The sequence below is a fragment of the Trichechus manatus genome, unplaced genomic scaffold (genome assembly GCF_000243295.1).
Source record: "Trichechus manatus latirostris isolate Lorelei unplaced genomic scaffold, TriManLat1.0 scaffold00094, whole genome shotgun sequence".
In the NCBI taxonomy this organism is placed as follows: Eukaryota; Metazoa; Chordata; class Mammalia; order Sirenia; family Trichechidae; genus Trichechus; species Trichechus manatus.
Genome location: NW_004444030.1, coordinates 502,569 through 524,557, shown reverse-complemented (window position 1 = coordinate 524,557; position 21,989 = coordinate 502,569).

Below are 21,989 nucleotides of genomic sequence, written 5' to 3'. Positions count from 1 at the left end.
ATATGCCCAACCTTGCCAGAAATAAATTACATACAAATAAAAATAATAATTTTCACTTTTTAGTTTTTTTTTCTTTCTTTTATTGTACTTTAGATGAAGGTTTACAGAACAAATAGTTTCTCATTAAACAGTTAGTACACATATTGTTTTATGACAGTGGTTAACAACCCCACGACATGTCAACACCATCCCTTCTCAGCCTTGGTTACTCTATTACCAGCTTTCCTTTCCCCTCCTGCCTTCTAGCCCTTGTCCCTGGACTGTTGTGCCCCATTAGTCTCATTTTGTTCTATGGGGCTGTCTAATCTTTGGCTGAACGGTGAACCTCAGGAGTGACTTCATTACTGAGCTAAAAGGGTGTCCGGGGGCCATACTCTCAGGGTTTCTCCAGTCTCTGTCAGGCCAGTAAGTCTGGTCTTTTTTTTTTTGGAGTTAGATTTTGTTCTACATTTTTCTACACCTCTGTCTGTGACCCTCTGTTGTGATCTCAGTCAGAGCAGTCAGTGGTGGTAGCCAGGCAGCATCTAGTTGTACTGGACTCAGTCTGGTGGAGGCTGTGGTAGTTGTGGTCCATTAGTTCTTTGGACTAATCTTTTCCTTGTGTCTTGTTTTCTTCACTCCCCCTTGCTCCCAAAGGGGTGAGACCAGTGGAGTATCTTAGATGGCTGCTCACAGGCTTTCAAGACCCTAGATACTACTCACCAAGGTGCAGTATACAACATTGTCTTTATAAACTGTGTTATGCCAGTTGAGCTAAATGTTCCCCAAGACCATGGTCCCCACAGCCCTCCGCCCAGTAATTCTGTCCCTCAGAGAGTTTGGAAGTATCTATGGAGCTTCCATGAACTTTCCTTGTACAAGCTGTGCTGCTTCCCCAGTATTGTGTACAGTCTTACCCTTCACCAAAGTTACTACTTAGCTATTGTTTATTGAGTATTCCCTCCACACACCTCCCATCCTTTGTAACTGATAAAGATTGTTTCTTTTTCTGTGTAAACTTTTTCATGAGTTTTTAGAGTAGTAGTCTCATACAATGTTTGTCTTTTTGTGATTGACTTATTTCACTCAGCATAATGTCCTCCGTTTTCATCCATGTTATGAGATGCTTCACAGGTTCAACATTGTTCTTTATCATTGCATAATACTCCATTGTGTGTATGTACCATAGTTTGTTTATCCATTCATCTGTTGATGGGCATCTAGGTTGTTTCCATCTTTTTGCTATTGTGAACAATGCTACAATGAACATGGATATGTCTATTCGTGTGACGGCTCTTATTTCTCTAGGATATATTCCTAGGAATGGGATTGCTGGATCGAATGGTATGTCTATTTCTAGTTTTTTTGATTCTTGCCAGTAATGCTTGGGTAAGTTGGTATCTCATTGTGGTTTTAATTTGTATTTCTCTAATGGCTAGTGATCATGAGCATTTCTGCATGTGTCTGTTGGCTGCCTGAATGTCTTCTTTGGTGAAGTATCTGTTCATTTCCTTTGCCCATTTTTTAATTGGATTATTTGTCTTTTTGTTGTAGAGGTGTTGGATTTTCCTGTAGATTTTAGAGATTAAACCTTTGTCTGACTTGTAATGTCCAAATTTTTTTTCCCACATGTAGGTTCTCTTTTTAGTCTTTTGGTGAAGTTTCTGAAGACCATAGGTGTTTGATTTTTAGAAGATCCCAGTTATCTGGCTTATCTTCTGGAGTTTGTGTGTTGTTGGTTATGGTTTGTATACTGTTAATGCCATGTATTAAGGCCTCTAGCATTGATCCTACTTTTTCTTCTATGAACTTGATAGTTTTGGGCTTTATGTTTAGATCTTTGATCCATTTTGAATTAGTGTTTGTATATGGCATGAGGTATGGGTCCTATTTCCTTTTTTTTTTGCATCTTCTCCTATTTTTCTTTTGTCACTTTGGCTAGTGGTTTATCAATTTTAGTGATCCTTTCAAAAAACCAACTTTTGGTTTTGTTAATTCTTTCTATTGTTTTTCTATTCTCTATTTCATTTACTTCTGCTTGATCTTTATTATTTCTTTCTTCTTGTGGCTGTATGCTTCTTTTGCATTTCTCTTCTATATTTGTTTGAGTTGTATAGCTAATGTTTTGATTCTGTCCCTTTCTTCTTTTTTGATGTGTGCATCTATTGCTGTAAATGTACCTCTGATCACTGCCTTTGCTGTGTCCCAAATTTTTAGTATGATGTATTTTCACTCTCATTTGATACTAGAAATTTTTCGATTCCATGTTTGATTTCCTCTATTATCCAGTGGTTCTTAAGTAGGCTGTTATGTATTTTCCATATAATGAATTTTTTCCTTGCTCTTCCTGTTGTTAATTTCTACTTTCATGATGTTGTGATCAGAGAAGATACTTTGTACTATCTCAGTGTTTTGGATTTTGTTGAGGGTTGCTTTGTGGCCTACCATGTGGTCTATTCTGGAGAATGTTCCACGTGTGTTGGAAAAGAATGTGTACTTTGCAACTGTTGGGTGGAGTGTTCTATATATGTCTATGAGTTCAAGTAGGCTGACTGTGGCCTTTAGATCCTCTGTATCTTTTTTGAGTTTCTTTGCAGACATTCTGTTCTTTACCGAGAGTGTATATTGAAGTCTACTATTATTGTGGAACTACCGATTTCTCTTATCAGTCCTGTTAGAGTTTGTTTCATGTATTTTGGAGCCTTTTAATTGGCTGCATAGATGTTTACTATGGTTAAGTCTTCACTATATAGTTCCCTCTTTTTTCTTTTATGATGAATTTTGTTTTAAAGTCTATTTTATCTGAGATTAGTATTGCCACTACTCCTTTTTTGGTAGCTGTTTGCTTGATATACTTTTTTCCATCCTTTGATTTTTGATAAATTTATGTCTTTGTTTCTAAGGTGTGTCTCTTGTAGACAGCATATTGATGGATCCTGTTATTTTTGTCCATTCCGTCACTCTTTATGGGTGCATTTAGGCCATTTACCTTCAGTGTAATTATTCATAGATGTGAGTTTATTGTTGTCATTTTGTAGTGCTTTTTTTGTGGTGCTGATGATTTCTTTGTTCCTCTTACTCTTCTGTGCTTAATTCCTTTTATTTGTGCACTTTTTTTTATTCCTTCTGTTTTTGTAGTTTTTGTTTTTACTGAGACTTTATGTTTTTCTTCTTTACTTTGATGAGTAGGTTTGTTAACTTTCTTTGTGGTTACTGTGAAATTTACCCTTATCTTTCTAAGTTTGAAGCAGTCTATTATTACTTGGTATTGCCCTGCCTTCCTCTCCATTAGCAAATTCTATACCTACACCGTTTATTCCCTCTCTTATTGTTCTGACATTGTTGTCATTTACAGATTAACCTCTTTGGTTCTCTGTTGTAAATCTTTTAGTTTTGAATAGTCCTTGTGAGTTCATTTACTAGGTTGCTATCTGGCTGGTGTGATCTTGTGTCCTAGATTCAGGCTGTCATCTGATATTTGTTCTCAAACTGAAGGATTCCCTTTAATAATTCTAAATTTGGTTTGGTTTTTACATATACCTTTAATTTCTGTTTATTTGGAAATGTCCTAATTTCACCATCATATCTGAACGAGAGTTTTGCAGGATATATTATTCTTGGTTGACAATTTTTTTCTTTCAAGGTTTTCTATATGTCATCCCATTGCCTTCTTGCCTTCATGGTTTCTGCCGAGTAATCAGAGCTTAGTCTTATTATTTCCCCTCTGTAAGTAACTTTTTGTTTTTCTCAAGCTGCTCTCAGAATTCTTTCTTTGTCTTTGGTTTTATCGAGTGTGATTATGATATGCCCTGGTAATTTTCTTTTGGGGTCTATCCTATGTGGGGTTTGTTAAGCCTATGAATGGTCAACTTTTCATCTTTCATGGTATTAGGGAAGTTTTCTGTCAGCAATTCTTCAATGATTCTCTCTGTTTTTTCCATTTTCTCCCCCTGTTCTGGAACTCCAATCACTAGCAAATTTTTGCTTTGATTGTATCCCACATAATTCTCAGGGTTTCTTCAGTTTTCTTTGTTACTTTTTCAGATTTTTCCTCAAAGTAGTATCCAAGTGTTTGTCTTCAATTTTGCTAATCCTGTCTTCCATTGTTTCAAACTTATTCCTCAGCCCTTCTATGACACAGGCTATTTGTGAAATCTTTTTGCTTATCTTTTGGATTTCTAATTGTTGTTTTTGTATGATTTCTAGTTGTGAATTTATTTGCATTTTGTTCTTGTATTACTTTCCTGAATTCTTCCATTTTTTATCTGTATTTTCCATGAATTTGTCTGCCTTTTCCATGAATTTGTCTATTTTTTCCTCATTTTTGCCTGCTTTTGTTTCAACTCTTAAGTGGCTCTGACTGTTAGAGATTTTAATTCCCTATCAGATAGTTCTAGTGGCTTCTCTTTTACTGGAAAGTCATCCGGTGTTTTATTTTGGATGCCTATTGGAACCATCCTCTCCTGTTTTTTTTTTAATATGTTTTGATATTTTCTGCTCTCTTCGGGAGATTCAGTAGTTATTTTCTTTTTTCATTGATTGTATATTTCTTTGTTTTGCCCTTTTTTTCGTTTTATTTGGTTATATCTGAGCAGGTGGGCTGTGCATTCTTTGCTGTTTGCTTGTCTGTGGACTTGATATTTTTCACCTCCTTGTACAATGGGTAAGGCCAGTCATTAGGCTATGGTGTAGCAAGGCAGGTTCAGCTGAAGGAGAGGAGCTGGGATGGGTTGTTTGTGGCACGTACTTTGGGCCAACAAGATAAGACAATGGTCAGTGCAGGGAAGGTTCCATTAAGTCTTGCCTGTGCTGCTCGGGAGTGCAATGTTCAGCAGATAGTCAGGGGGTAGGGGGAGAAGGAGGTTGTGATGTGTGGAGCAAGGTTGGGTATGGAAAATAAGAAAATGAGGAGAAAAAGGCAGGAACAAAAAAAATTTTGAGGGAGTTTGCCATTGTAGTGGAGAGACAAGAATCCAAGAAATGGTCAAAAACAAACGAAAAAAGGAAATAGATAACTTCCAAAAAACTAGCAAAATTAAAAATTTAAAAAGAAAATGTCCCCAGGGATCTCACTGGTGTGGCTGCACAGATTGAGGAGCTGCTCCCAAACCAGGCAGTATAGCCCAGCTTTAAGGGGTGGAGATGATACACAGTGCCAGGTATTCAGGAGACAGTAAAAGAAAGTAAGTAGAAAGAGATGAGAAACCAAAAAATGAAGAAAAATAGGAGGAAAAAAGAAACAGAAAACAAATAAACAAAAAAAAGAAAAAGAGAGAGAGAGAAACACACACACACACACAAAACCCCCAGGGATCCCACCAGCTTGGGACTAGGGAAAGGGGCTGGGGAAGCAGTTCCACAGCTTAGCAGTGCTTCACAGCCTGTCGAGAAGAAGGAAATAGGACACACGGAGTCAGGTGTTCAAGAGAAAGGAGGGGGAGGAGGTGAGATACAGGGAAGAAACCAAAAAAGACTGCAAAAAGCAATGCTAGCAACAAAGAGATGGCACTGAAGATGCCAGCCGGTGTGGGTGGGGCAAATTCGCCTGCATGGAACTGGCACCTCCTGTGTGGCAGTCATGGCCTGCGGGGGAACAGCAGATCAGCTTTCCGGGAAGCCAGGATTCCACCTGCTGGGAAGCAGTGAACTGATCCTCCAGGAAGCTGGGAATCCACCCACTGGAAAGCAGCAAATTGGCCTTCCAGGAAGCCAAGAATCTCCCTGCTGGGAAGTAGTGGACTGGCTAGCCTGGGAAGTGGCAAATGTTAAGTGGGGGGAGGCAGGGTTGGGGATAGGAAAGTGTGTATCACTGGTTACTGGGTGTTCTGTCTCCTGCTGGGAGCTCTGTGAATCTGCTTTTCTGAATGCCCTGTCTGCTGATCTCTGATAGGAGTCCAAGATGGTGGATCCATGCTGTGTTAGCTGATAGGGGACTTCTGCTGGTAACTCTCCTCACTCTCTGTTCTCTGTCAGTTTCTTATACCATTCAGTGCTTCATTGACTTCTTTACCTCTTCAATTGATGCTTAGGGATTCAGGATTGATGTTTGTCTCTGTTTTACCTAGTTTTTCAGGTCTTTGCTGTGGAGGTACGACGTGGTGCTTCTGTCTATAGCACCATGTTCCTATAATTTTCACTTTTTAATGAAAAATTATAATACTGCTAATAATACTGTGTGAGAAAGGGTGGTAAAATTAATTTTTACTCACTGGTGGTTGTGTAATTTTTATACTCTTTCCAGACCATAATTTGACAATAAATAAAAAATATTAAATTTGAACACACTTTCTGAGATATAAATCTGCTAGCTTTGTCCTAAGGAAATAATCATACAATAAGGCAAATGTTCATATATTAAGATTTTCATTGAAGAGTTGTTTATAATTGTAAAAGAAAAAGTAAACACCTTAATGTCCAGTAATATAACATCTTAAGTAAATTCTAGTTCATCAATATAATGGACTATTTTAAGTCACTAAAATTTATGTTATAGAAGTGTATTGTTGCTGTGGTGTGCCATCAAGATAACTCTGACTCATAGCAACCCTATAGGCATATTCTTTCATAGGCTGTAATCTTCACAGGGCAGATAGCTAGGTACTTACTCCCAAGTAGTGACTAGTGGATTTGAACTGTTGACCTTTGGTTAGCAGCTGAATGCTTAACCATTGGTCCACCGGGACTCTTGTTGCCACCACTTGTTTGTCATTTTGTCATACTGTGGTGGCTTGCATGTTGTTATGATGCTGGAAGATATGCCACCAGTATCTCAAATATCAGTAGAGTCACCCATGGTGGACAGGTTTCAGCAGAGCTTCTAGACTAAGACAAACTAGGAGGAAGGGCCTGGCGATCTACTTCTGAAAATTATTCAGTGAAAACCTTATGGATAACAACAGAACACTGCCAGATATAGTGCTGTAAGATGAGCCTCTTTGGTTGGAAAGCACTCAAAACAGACTGGGGAAGAGCTGCCTCCTCAAAGTAGAGTTGACCTTAGTGACGCAGGTGGAATAAAGACTTCAGGACCTTCATTTGCTGATGGGGCACAACTCAAATGAGAAATAACAGCTTCAAACATCCATTAGTAACTGGAACATAGAATGTACAAAGTATAAATTAAGGAAAATTGGAAGTCATCAAAAATGAAATATAATGCTTGAAGAGCAGTATACCAGGCATTAATGAGATGAAATGGTCTGTTATTGGTCATTTTGAATCTGGCAATCAAGTGGTCTACTATGCCGGGAACGACATATTGAAGAAGAACCTCATTGCATTCATTGTCAAAAAGAGTCATCCTGAAGATCAGTGCTGTCAGTGATAGGTTAATATCCATATGCCTACAAGGAATAATATTTAATGTGACTACTTATTAATTTTTGCACCAATCACAAATGCCAAAGATGAAAAAATTGAAGATTTTTATGAAATATGGAAATCTGAAATTGATCAAAAGTCCAATCAGGATGTATTGATAATTACCAGTGATTGAAATACAAAAGTTGGAAACAAAGAAGGAACAGTAGTTGAAAAGTATGCTGATAGAAATGATATCGGAGATCATCTGATAGAATTCTGCAAAACCAATGGCTTATTCATTGGAAATACTTTTTTTCAACAACACAAAAATGACTATACACATGGACCTTGCTAGAAGGGTTACACAGTGATCAAATCAACTACATCTGTGGAAAGAGTTTATGGGGAAGCTCAATATTATCAGTGAAGACAAAGCCAAGGGCTGACTGTGAAGCAGACCATCAATTGCTCATATACAAGTTCAAGCTGAAGCTGAAGATAATTAAAGAAAGTCCACAAGAGTCAAAGTACGACCTTGAATATATCCTGCTTGAATTTAGAGACCATCTCAAGAACAGATTTGACTTACTGAACACTAACAATCTAAGACCAGAAATGCTATGGGGTGACATCAAAGACATCATACATGAAGAAAGTAAAAGGTCATTAAAAAGACAGGGTAGAAAAAAACAAAAACAAAAATGGAAGTCAGAAGAGACTCTAAAAACTGGTCTTAAGCACAGAGTAGTGAACGCAAACAGAGGAAATGATGAAGTAAAGGAGTTGGACAGAAGATTTCAAAAGAGGGTTCAGGAAGACAGTGTAAAGTATTACAGTGCAATGTGCAAAAGTCTGGAATTAGAAACCAAAAGTGAACAACATCAGCATTTTTCAAGCTGAAAGAAGTGAAGAGAAAATTCAAACATCGAGTTGCCATATTGGAGGATTCTGTGGGCAAAAAATTGAATGACACAGGAAGCATCAAGTTAAGATGAAAAGAATACACAGAGTCACTGTACCTAAATGAGTTGGTTCATCTTCAGTCATTTCAGGAGGTAGCATAGCATCAAGAACTGCTGGTACTAAAGGAAGATGTTCAAGCTGCTCTGAAGGCACTGGTAAAAAAAAACAAAACAAGGCTCCAGGAATTGACAGACTACCAATTGAGATGTTTCAACAAGTGGATGCAATGATGGAAGTGCTTACTCATCTGTGCCAAGAAATTTGTAAGTCAGCTACCTGGCCAACCACGTGGGACAGATTAATATTTGTGCCCATTTCATAGAAAGGCAATCAAATTGAATGTGGAAATTATAGAACAATATCATAATATCAAATGGTAGCAAAATTTTGCTGAGATAATTAAAAATTTGCTGCATCCATACATTGACAAGGAATTGCCAGAAGTTCAAGCTGGATTCAGAAATGGATGTGGAAAAAGGGATATCATTGCTGATGTCAGATGGATCTTGGCTAAAAGCAGAGAATATCGGAAAAAAGTTTAACTGTGTTTTATAAACTACACAAAGGCATTTGACTGCATGAATCATAACAAATTATGGATAACATTATGAAGAATGAGAATTCCCAAACACTTAATTGTGTTTATGTGGAAATTGCACATGGATAAAGAGGCAATCATTTAAACAGAACAAAGGGATACTGCATGGTTTAAAATCAGAAAAGGTGTATGTGGCAGGGTTGTATCATTTCCGCTTACTTATTCAATCTGTGTGCTTAACAAATAATCTGATAAACTGGACTATATGAAGAACATGACGTCAAGATTTGAGACAGATTCATTAACAACATGCAATAAGCTGATGGCACAACCTTGCTTAACAAAAGTGAAGACAATTTGAAGAACCTACTGATAAAGGGCAAAAACTACAGCCTTCACTATGGAGTATACCTGAATGTGAAGAAAGGATTTCATTCTGCTTGGCTCAATAATCAATGCCCATGGAAGTAGCAATCAAGAAATCAAACAGTGTATTGCATTGCGAAAATCTACTGCGAAGGAACTCTTTATTTATTTATTTGGTAAAGGGTCTCTTTAAAGTGTTAAAAAGTAAAGCTGTCACTTTGACAACTAAGGTGCCTCTGACCGAAGTCATGATCTTTTCAATTACCTCATATGCATACGAAAGCTAGATAATGGAAAAGGAAGATTAAAGAAGAAGTGATTCATTTGAAACGTGGTATTGGCGTAGAATATTGAATATACCATGGACTACCAGAAGAGCAAACAGATCAGTTTCAGAGGAAGTAAAACCAGAATGCTTTTTAGGAGCAAGGACGGCAAGACTTCATCTTGCTTACTTTGGACAAGTCATCAGGAAAGACCAAGTGCTAAAAAAGCACATCATGCTTGGTAAAGGAGAGGGTCAGCGAAAGTGAGAGAAACCCTCATGAAATGAATTGATGTGTTAGCCACAACAGTCTGCTCAAACGTACCAACAAATGTGAGGATGGCGCAGCTATGAGTTGGAGCCAACTTGATGGCAACCAACAACAACAAAAATTAATTTCTGTAGACAATATGGTAAAGTATAAAACCAAATTACAGGTAAATTTATAAAATATGATTCCATTTTTGTAAAACATGGATGTGTGTATGAATATATATATATATATGAATACATATATATTGTGTAGGTATGTATGTGTGTGTTTTAAAGATTTAACATAAAAATAGCAACTGTAGTTATCTTTGTATGGAAGAATTACATGTGATTTCTTTGGTTCTTTATCAGTATTTTATTTTTATTGAAGATAGGCATGAAATACTTTCTATTTTAAATTGTTAAAAATCTAAACAGGTAAGTGAGACAAACCTCCTTCAAATAATCCGCTCTAATTCCACTCTATGTAAACCACTCTCTGAGTTTGAATTTCATAGCATTTACATTTAAATATCTTTAGTTTATTTCATGTTGTACATTTTGCTTTCCCATTTAAACACCAGGGAAAGTCTCACATCCTTGAACATCATTCAGGTTACTGGAAATGAGTGCTAGAAATATGCACTAGAAACCCCGCCCAAGATTACTCTAAATGAACAAACAGACTTTGGCATATGGATCAACCTCTGGTGAATTTGGTTTCTACAGCTTCCAAAGTCTGGGGCCCTGTTTTTGAACTCAAGCTTCTGGACTGGCAAACCTAAGGATCGGCTCCCAAGTGCCACCAAGATAATGCCATCCTTTAAGGCTCAGTCTGAGCATTATCATTCTTTATAATGGTTTTCAATCTGATGATTAAAATATATTTTTAAAATTTGTGTTTCATCCTCATTACTGGACTTGGACCATTTATCTTTCTTCTTTCAAGTAAAGTAAGAGTCTTAGCCATCTTAAGCTTCATTTGCTATAACAGACATGAGCGGAGGTCAGAACATGTACAGACCATGTCCAGATCTAGAGAAGATTCAGTAAACACTAGAGAAAGGATTATGATTTACTGATACTTTTTCCAAATTTACAATAGAGTTGGAAATAATATAAACTCAAAGCAATACTCACCTTCATGATTATAACAATCTAGACATACGTTCTTTATAGAAAACTTACCTTCCATAAACAACAGAAAAGGAAAAGCATATGAATGGTTAGGGGAATAAGAACTCTCTATACAAAGCATTTTCAGTAAAAAAAAGTTTTTACTGACAAAATATTTTCATCAATTAAACTAAATCTGAAAGGGGTTTTTTCCCATTTACTAGTGCAAAAAAAAAAAAAAAACAATAAAATCACATTATCAGTCTACAAGTACCATTCAAATGTTTTCTTTGTTTTTTACAAGTAAATCATTTTTATTTTATAAAAACCATTTATGTTGGTCTATTATATTGTTTTTAAGACATTTCCAAATTTGTAATAAAGTAGCGCACTGCTACCCAAACTTGAAGAAATAGGCATTTTTGGTGTTTGTTTATATTTGGAATGTTTGTTTAAAATGAATAGCCATGAGGCCCAGGTATTTTGTGAAATCACCTGACATTTGTATGCACTTAAATCTCCAGTATTATTGGTTTCAATCCCGTATCTAAACAGATCTGGATAGGGGCTCTAGAGAGGAGGTCAGGGACATTTTTGACTTATATTTCCTATTTTCTTGAGATAATGTTAATGCAATCATCATAAGCACAATAAACCCAACACGACACAATAGATAGTTCTCAGGTAAGGGCTATATTAAAAACATATTTTTATCTCTCACCAATTCTAAACAAAATAATTTCTCTGGGGTGGCAAAATTTACCAGCTTTGCTTCTTACATTGAAAAATACTACTAAATAATGGACCTAAAATTGGATTCTAAAATATTAAAGCATTTACTCTGATTTAGTAAAGTTGTATTGCCAAAGATCATTCAAGAGATTAACTAATTTAATTATAAATTCCTCAAACTCAGAATGCAATGAATAGCATATCAAACACATGTAAAAAAGGGTCAAATTATCTATCACTGAAGTCAGGAATGCCAATTATAATTCTTTAAAATTTTATTTTAATTAAAACTTTTTAGGTTTACAGAAAAATTGGGCAAAAAATACAGAGTTCTCATATATTCCCACCCCTTCCCCCCAGTTTTCCTATTATTAACATCTTGCATTAGTGTGGTATATTTGTTATAACTGATGAGCCAATATTCACATACTATTAAATTAACTCAAACCCATAGTTTATATAAGATTTCACTCTCTGTGTTGTACATTTCTATGGATTTTGACAAGTGCTTAATGTCATGCATCTGCCAGTACACTGTCATACAGAATAATTTCACTGCCCTAAAAATTCCCTGTGCTCCACCTATGCATCCTTGTCTCTCTCCATCCGAATGCCTGACAACTATTGATCTTTTTATTATCTCTACAGTTTTGCATTCTCCAGAATGTCATGTAGCTGGAACCATATAGTATGTAGACTGTTTACACTCGTTTCTTTCAGTTGTCAATATGCATCTAAGGTTCTTTCATACCTTTTCATGACTTGATAGCTTTTTTTTTTAAATGTTGAATAATATTCCGCTTTATTGATGTATCACAGTTGATCCATTCACCTATTGAAGGACATTTTGGTTGCTTCCGGTTTTGGAAATCATGAATAAACCTGCTGGAAATGTTTGTGTGCAGGGTTTCTTTAATACTTTTCAGCAATTGCAATTGTACACTTGTTAATTATATTGCCCAATCCCTGCAATTTTTTTTCTTAGAAGTTCATAATAATCATTTCCCATTAGAGGGATATGGATTAGATGCAACCTGAAGGCATGTCAGAAATTACTGTCATTGGATATATATGCTTTAGTATACAATTTAACTATTGAAAATATACTACCATCTATACATCTGTGATTTCCACTTAGCAATTTTCTTTTTTTTTTATTGTTGTAGTTTAAATGAAGTTTACATTTCAAGTTAGTCTCCTATACAAAATTTTATACATACATTGTTATGTGACCCTAATTGCTCACCCCATTCTGCGACAGCACACTTCTCCTTTCCACCCTGATTCCCCATGTCCATTCAACCAGCTCCTAACCCTCTTTGCCTTCCCATCTTACCTCCGTACAGAAGCTGCCCCTTTGGTCTCTTGTATCTATTTGAGCTAGAGGCACACTCTTCACGAGTATCACTTTATGTCCCACAGTCCAGTCCAATCCCTGTCTGAAGAGTTGGCCTCGGAAATTGTTTTTGTTCTGTGCTGATAGAGAGTCCAGGGGCCATGTTTTCGGGTGTTCCTCCAGTCTCAATCAGATAATTAAGTCTGGTCTTCTTACTAGAATTTGAGTTCTGCACCCCATCTTTCTCCTGCTCCATCAGGGACTCTCTGTTGTGTTCCCTGTCAGGGTGGTCATTGGTGGTAGCCAGCACCATCTAGTTCTTCTGGTCTCAGGCTGATGAAGTCTCTGGTTTATGTGGCCCTTTCTGTCTCTTGGGCTAGTACTTTCCTTGTGTCTTTGGTGTTCTTCATTCTCCTTTACTCCAGGTGGTTGGGACCAATTGATCACATAGCAATTTTCAATCACTAATTTTTTTTATGTGATAAAGCTTTATCAGGATAATCTATATTCAGTTATCTTCAGCTTCCAGGTATAAGAGAGTTACACTTCCAAGGTCCCTTGCTTGACAGAGACATGTGATGAATCGGACCAGTGGGTTATGAGTGGAAGTAACATTTTAGGAGGAAGCATTTAATTGCTGGTACAAGACCCTCTAATCATCTCTTTTTTTGCCATGGCAGTAATGGAAGAGTGTGTTAAAGGGTGGTGGCAGGAGATCAAAGCCTCATGGATTTTCGAACCACTATGTGCCTTGGAGAGTCTCCCATATGCATGATGACCATAATATGTGCAAAAACCAAACCAAGCAAAAAACAGTTGCCATCAAGTCAATTCTAACTCACGACGACCCTATATATGTCAGAGTATAACTGTGCTCCATAAGGCTTTCAAAGGCCAATTTTTTGAAAGTAGATCACTGGGCCTTTTTTCCGAGGAGGCTCTGAGTAGATTTGAACTTGCAACGTTCAGGTTAGCAGCTGAGCTGATTAACGGTTTGCACCATCCACGGACTCCTTAATTATGCTAAGCTATTGCAATTCTGGTAGTGTTTGCTACTATATCATAGCCACATAATCTTTGCTTCTGCTATAATTTTGTCTTTTGATTTATTTATGTTAACATTGAGGATGATCTGATAACTTACAGAATTACTCAGTAAAGGAACCAACCAAAACCTTAGCCTTTGAGTCAATTCTAACTCATAGCGACCCGGTAGGACAGAGTAGAACTGCCCTATAGGGTTTCCAAGGAGAGTCTGGTGGATTCCAACTGCCAACATTTTGGTTAGCAGCCGAGCTCTTAACCATTTCGTCATCAGGTCTCCCAGTAAGGGGAAGGGTATCCCAGATACAGTGGAGCCCACATAGAAACTGGACACAGTGTTTATATAGTTGAACCAGACTGTTCAGTACTCTTCCTTGGAAATAAATGCAAAAAAAAAAAAAGGAGGCTTGCTTTCCTGAATTTTTTTTCTGTGGTGACACACATTACTGCTTTCAGTATTCTGGGGTCAATCATAAAGAGTATAATTAAAGTTTCTTGTTAAATGTGTTTGTTGATTCTTATGGTAAGTAAAAATTGAAGGATTTCCTGTCAGAGAGCATGGTAACCCTGCTAGGAATTGTGCACCTATACCTGTTGTTGGAGACAATGTAGAACCGGGTTTTCCTCTTCATACAGGAAATTCTGCTTTTATTACTAGAATGGTTTAAGGGTGTGTGTATATCTGGAGAGTAAATATGGATTTAATGTTGAGAAAAAAAAAAAAGCGTTCCTTTTCTCATAGGTGGTGCTTTTACTGTGTTGATTTTACTTGAAATCACATAGATTAGAAGATGGGGCAAAGTTTAGAAAGATCGAAAGTGAAAGAAACAGTACTTTTCTTGTGTCGACCTCAGGCAAGGCAAGTAGGGCAGATCAAAGAATTGCTTTAATGATTCACTGAAACTGAAGTTCAAATAGAACCACAGAGGAAGCCCCAACACCTGTAAATGCAACAAATGCTAGTGAGACGTCTGTTTCTCTGAGCAAAGGTGCAGAAGGAACATAAATCCGACAGGGAGAATCTCTAATAGCACCAGTGTTGACCAACATAACTCTGGAAAAGATCAAAGCAAGGTCAGGGTTTAAGCAAATACTTTGGTCATAAACAACCAAAGTCTATCTTTGTTGCAGGTCTTAGCTCTGCTGTGATGTTGAGCTAAATCTTAACTTTGGGCGCATGAGTTTACTTAACTGTATAATGAAGAATTGACCGCCAAGTTTTCTTCTATATCAAATATCTCATTCTGCTGCATAGTTGTGGCAGTCCTTAGTGTCAGCTTCAGCTATGAATTCTGTTCTGCTTAACATAATTTACCCACTCCCAGGTATGCTGAGAGAAAGTATAGGTCTGACACAAAGCTAAGTAAGAGCGTTCCTGTCCTGCAGCAGCTCACTTGTCCAAAGCTGTCCAGGGCTAAGCACACAATGTCATTGCGAGGATCTAGATTTAATACGGCATTTGTGGACTGAAACACTTGCTGCCAGAAAAGGGTAGGAGACACCTCTTCCTAAGGTGAAAAGCCTTTTCTAGTCTCTCATAACCCCGAGAACAGATGGACTCTTAATGGACTTAATGCCCAAATAAGCATCAAGGCCCATATGAAAAAATGGCAACTAATTAGAGCAAATAACCCTTACACAATAAATTAATTGGAGACAAAGCCCTTGTTTCTAACTCTGGTTAACAACAATAATTGAACTTAATGACAAGCTGTGTGACCTTGGGAAACTCAAGTTCCCTGGTCCTCAGATCTCTTATTATCTGTAAAACAAAGAGATGTGGTTAATGGGCCAGATGATCATTAAGGTCCTACTAGTTGAAAGAGTTCCCAGTTTCTAAAGTAGCTTTACACACGAAGCAAGTAATAACATAGCAGCTTATTGAAAAAGAGGAAAAATTAGGGAAAGTACTTTTATTTTTAACAAGAGTTGGCTATCCCAATGTTTCAGGTAAAATATTTCAAGAGTATCAAATGGAAAATAGGTATAAAATTCAGCATTTTCTTTAGTGAATTGTGGAAAGCAAATAAATGAAGAGTAAAATATATATATATGAGTAAAAATATATATATTCCATAGAAATATAAATTTATAATGAAGATAAAACTGTATTGTATGACAGTAATGATGACATCCACTTCACCTTAATATCAGCATGACCTTTCAGTGTTCCATTCTAGTTTAATATGTATTTAGCACTGCACGTGTCCCAGGCAACTCACAGTCAATCATACTCTTCTTGAAAACTTTTTACCTAGTCACAAACTAAACACAAGGAAACATTTTCTTCCTTGGAGGCAAGAATTCCTAAATAGAATTCATTTTTCCTCTTCTGTGGTAGAGGAAGAGATAATCTGAAATACAGTGTTTCTTGTTTACCTATGTGTAAAGGCAGAGGCATGCAAAGAGACCCTCCCTTTCAGATGAGTTCTATCCTTCCTTGCCTGGTTCATATAGTTAGGCAGCCAACTATTTAAAGTTTTACTTAGAAATTCATCCCCCATAACCTCTAGGCTCATTTATTATATAACTAAAAAGTACGTAAATATAATAACTTAGAAGAAATTAAATCAATATAAAATTCCAAATCTAGTGAATGTAGCACATCATTTTTTTTTTATTTTAATACACCTCAAACCATATAGAAGAATTTAGAAGATACAAGTCCACTATATTACCCTATAGTGTGCTTTCCAGAGGTAGTTACTATAAGTTCGGTGCTATAGCAATAACTTGTAAACAAAAGTTCCTTCCTTTCCAATAAAACATGTAATTAATCTAGCGATGACATAAAATGCTTTATATTAGGCTTGGGGAGATACCATGGTTGCTTTTATTCCAAAAAAGATCTGATATTACTGACAAGCCTCTTGTATATCACATAACATGCACATAAAACAAGGATGACTGTCTTGCAAAAGCCTACACAGAGCGATCCGACTATGACTAGCTTCCAGATTTTCTCTAACACTCTTGTCAGCCAAACTGGGCCCCATTCTCCAGGAACTTCTCCTGATCCTCCCCATCCCCTACAATCACAATGGGGATCATCTGCTTAAATGGCTGATTTTCCGGGGAGCTATGATTGATTTTATTTTGTAGGTATTACTGTATGAACACCATTTTAGGTATGGGATTATGAGAATTCATGTGACTGTTTTTTATAAAGGATTTTCATTCCCATGAAAACAAAATGTACTAAAAAACATTACATGGCCTCGAAATCCTCACTCTAGGAGGACTCAATACGTACACATCACTCATCATTTCCTTGAGAACATTTTCATCCCTCTGGACACTCCAAGCAGGTAGATGTGTTCAGTCTTACAGCTTTTAGTCCACTACCTATTGTCAGCATGTCATGATTTTCAAGGAGGCTTTCCCCAAAGACTTAGAAAATAGGAAAGGGCATTGTCTTAGAGAGATCAACTGAGAAAGCAAGGCGTAGGGGATCAAAGCAGATACACGAAAAATAGCCTGATAAAAGCGGTATGGCTTCAACGCCTGCAAATCAACTATTTGTAATTCAATTTATTAGCGCAATAGTAATAGTAGGTGCTTTTTAAATTAACATTGTACTGTACTATGCACTTTGTATTTCTATCTTATCTGCATGGATGTGTGTGTATGTTTGTGTTTATGCGTTGTTGCTTTTCTCTTTTACAGGCCAGGAATTTTGGGGTCAAAGTTTAAGTGTCTTATACAAAGACTCACAGTTGATAAGTGACAGAACCAGGTTTCAAACCCAGTTCGGTCAAATTCCACCATCTGTACCACTTATCTAAATAAAGGATAGGCCAGTGAGAAGGAAAATTTGTTGATCATTAATCATAGATGTTACAGAGGTTTTGAAAGCAGATCTGGATTCAAATCTTAGCCCAGCCATATACTGGAAAATAGTGTGCAAAATACTTAGTACAATGCCTGGTACTCAACATGTGACGAGGAAAAAAAGTCAAAGTTGCTGAAGCCGTTCCAAACATTGTTAGAGAAAGCCTTAGCCTATGACGTGTGATTTTTTCCCCAAATTATTGTGAAAATGCATAAATCAGACAATATTATCCTGATGTTCCCAACATTTGAATTAACTCCAAATATCCTGACTCTGATTCCTCTTATCTGCAAACAAACTTCTGATCAAATTTTGATTGACTGCCTTCCTATCTATAGGAAAAGATTCCGATGCTCATAACGAACCCACAAGAGAACTATTTTTCATTATAATTTAGTCAATTAAGCTTGAATTTATGTATCAGTTTTGTGAATTTGATTAATTGTGTTCGTGAGAAGGTAAGCTTTTCTTTGTGTGCTGTCCGAATTAGGATTCTCAGCCCCTAAGGCTGGTGGACAGAGCTTTTGCCTTGGTGAATCTACCATGGTAATGAGTGCACCTTGAGAAGCAGCCAGCCAGCCTTCTCTTGCTCATGCATCTCATCTCCAGCCTCATCTTCACCCTCATGTACCAGCCAGGCTAATATGCTTGTGCTGCCCCAAAGAACCATGATCTGCTTCAGCTTTGTCTTTTCACATGCGCTACTCCCTCTACTTGCAATACCCTTCCATCCACACTTCAATTCTATATCTCCTATTCAGCTTTTGGATGCATCACAGGCATTGGCTCCTTCAAGAAATGTCTTTGACCTCTTATTCAGATTAAAGTCTCCCCCCACGTGCTTTCAGTCATGTTGTACATGGCGTTATCACAGCAGTTACCATTCTGTGATTCTGTGTGTGTGTCTGACACCACTGCTAGCTTCTTGAAGACAGCTACTCTCTTATTTGTGTTTGTACTGTACGTATTGTACTTTGTCATTTAGTGGGAGACTAAAAACTATTTGTTGAATATCCTATTAATTGGAAACCCCTAGAAGCTGGCATAAAATGTTACATAGTATTTTGCTCACTGCAGAATCCTCAGGGTCTAGCAATTTGTTGAATGTTTAATGCATATTTGTTAAACCAATAAATCAAAAATGATTTATTTATGGTTGTATCAGAAGAAAATATTAAGAAGTATTTTTAGCTATAATCCTTTGACCAATATGGTCAGCATTCTAGGTTCCCAGTTATTATTAGAACAAAATACTATTTAAATTTACTGCTTCTTTAATTTTATGCCCTTCCCTACAGAAAAACAACATATTCATTTTTAAAAACAATAAAACGTATGCAAGTTTATTGTATAATAAAATCAACATCATTGAATGATAGAAATGGAAAATCAGAAATTAACATAGGGACTGAAGATTGAATAAGAATATGGCAAGATGCCCAGACAAATCTCAATTTACTGTAGCAGAAATGGACTGACAATTATATTCCTGAATTATATCTTTGAGTTGATCTGTTTTTCTTTCTTATTAGTCTCTTGGTGGCAAGTGTGAGAGGATGTGAATAGGTTGGTTTGCACTCTCTGGAGTGAGACTGTTCAATTATTTAGGAGGTCTGTCATGAAATAATTGTTTATAAATGCAGAGAACACAAATGAGTGTCTTGTGAACATATGTAAATGCAAATATAGATAAAAGGCATTGCTAATATCTACAGAAGGGAAAATAATTACCACATTCATAAGGGTCACTCTTATAATTCTAATGTTAAAACTATTCTTTTATTCATTTTAAGATATTCCCCTAGTGGGTTTGGCATGCATGTTCAAAACTAAATGATGGTGTGCTGGAATTTATAAAGCAGGGAAGAAAAGAAGTGAGCATGTTAACATGTTGAGAGGTTCTCCCAAGCAGCGGACAGCCGTTTACGGATGCCTTTGCTATTCACACACAGTTGAAAGACATCTCGGTGCTCATTGTCTCATGTCACTGCTGCCAGGCCTTTTTTCAAAGTTTAATTCAGAGCTTGCTGAGGCCAGTGCCATGAGAGTGGTAACATATAGGCCAACTGTACTGGAATTCTTCACCCCGGTTCAATATCCATCTTGAGCTCTTCTGTTGGGTGATTCCCATGTGATTGGGTCACTGCTCCATGTTCCTGAAACACATCCTTGACAGGAAAGCCATGTGGCTCCAAAAGGTTGTCTTGATATTCAGTTTTTATTGTCCCTCTCCGTCCTGTATCTGTTGGCACCTGTCTTAGTTAGCTAGTGCTGCTATAACAGAAATACCACAAATGGATGGCTTTAACAAACAGAAATTTATTTGCTCACAGTTTAGGAAGCTAGAAGTCCAAATTAATGTCACAAGCTCTAGGGGAAGGCTTTCTCTCTTTGTTGGTTCTGGGGGAAGCTCCTTGTCTCTTTTCAGCTTCTGTTTCCTGGTTCCTTGGAGATCTCATGTGGTGTGCATCTATCTTCCCCCATCTCTGCTTTTTTTTTTTTAATTTTTTTTTTAAATTGTACTTTAGGTGAAGGTTTACAGAACAAACAGTTTCTCATTAAACAGTCAGCACACATATTATTTTATGACATTGGTTAACAACCCCACGACATGTCAACCCTCTCCCTTCTTGAATTTTTTTTTTTTGTGAAAATACACGTAGCCAAAGATACACCATTTCAAAAATTTCTACATGCACAATTCAGTGACATCGATTACGTTCTTCCAGTTGTGCTGCTATTCTCACTTTAGATGAAGGTTTGCAGAACAAAATAGTTTCCACTAAATATTCAGTACACATATTGCCCTATGACAATGGTTAACAACCCCACTATATGTCAACACTGTCCTTACTCAACCTTGGGTTCCCTATCACTAGCTTTCCTGTCCCCTTTTGCCTTCTGACACTTGTCCCTGGACTGTTGTGCCTCATTAGTCCCATTTTGTTTTATGGGGCTGTCCAATCCCCGGCTGAACGGTGAACCTCAGAAGTGACTTCACCACTGAGCTAAAAGGGTGTCTGGGGGCCATACTCTAAGGGTTTCTCCAATCGCTGTCAGGCCAGTGAATCTGGTCTTTTTTTGTATGTTATAATTTTGTTCTACATCCTTCTCCAGCTCTGTCCAGAACCCTCTGTTGTGATCCCGCTCAGAGCAGTGAGTGGTGGTAGCCAGGCACCATCTAGCTGGACTAGACTCAGTCTGGTAGAGGCCTTGGTAGCTGTGGTCCATTAGTCCTTTGGACTAATCTTTTCCTTATGTCTTTTTCTCTTCATTCTCCCTTGCACCCAAACAGGAGAGACCAGTGAAGTATCTTAGATGGCTGCTCACTGGCTTTTAACACCTCAGACGCTACTCACCAAGGTAGAATATAGAACACTGTCTTCATAAACTGTGTTAAGCCAATTGAGCTAGATGTTCCCTGAGACCATGGTCCCCACGGCCCTCTGCCCAGAAATTCAGTCCCTCAGGGAGTTTAGATGTGTCTATGGAGCTTCCATGATCTTTCCTTTTACAAGTTGTGCTGGTTTCCCCAGTATTGTGTACTGTCTCACCCTTCACCAAAGATACCACTTATCTATTGCCTATTTATTATTTTCCCCCACCCCTGCATTTCCTTGTAAACAACAAAGATTATTTCTTTTTGTGTGTAACTTTTCATGAGATTTTGCAATAAGGTCTCATACAATATTTGTCCTTTTATGATTGACTTATTTCACTCAGCATAATGTCCTCCAGGTTCATCCAAGTTATGAGATGCTTCACAGATTCATCATTTTTCTTTCTTATTGCATAGTACTCCATTGTGTGTATGTACCACAGTTTGTTTATCCATTCATCTGTTGATGGGCATCTAGGTTGTTTCCATCGTTTTGCTATTGTGAACAAAGCTGCCGTGAACATGGGTGTGTATATGTCTATTCAAGTGACTGCTCTTATTTCTCTAGGATATATTCCTAGGAGTGGGATGGCTGGATCGTATGGTATCTCTACTTCTAGCTTTCTAAGGAAGCACCAAATCATTTTCCAAAATGGTTGTATCATTTTGCATTCCCACCAGCAGTGCATAAGAGTTCTGATCTCGCCGCAGCCTCTCCAACATTTGTTATTTCCAGTGTTTTTGATTCATGCCTTTAATGCCAGAGTGAGATGGTATCTCATTGTGGTTTTAATTTGCATTTCTCTAATGACTAGTGATCGCGAGCATTTCTGCATGTGTCTGTTGGCTGCTTGAATGTCTTCTTTGGTGAAGTGTCTGTTCATT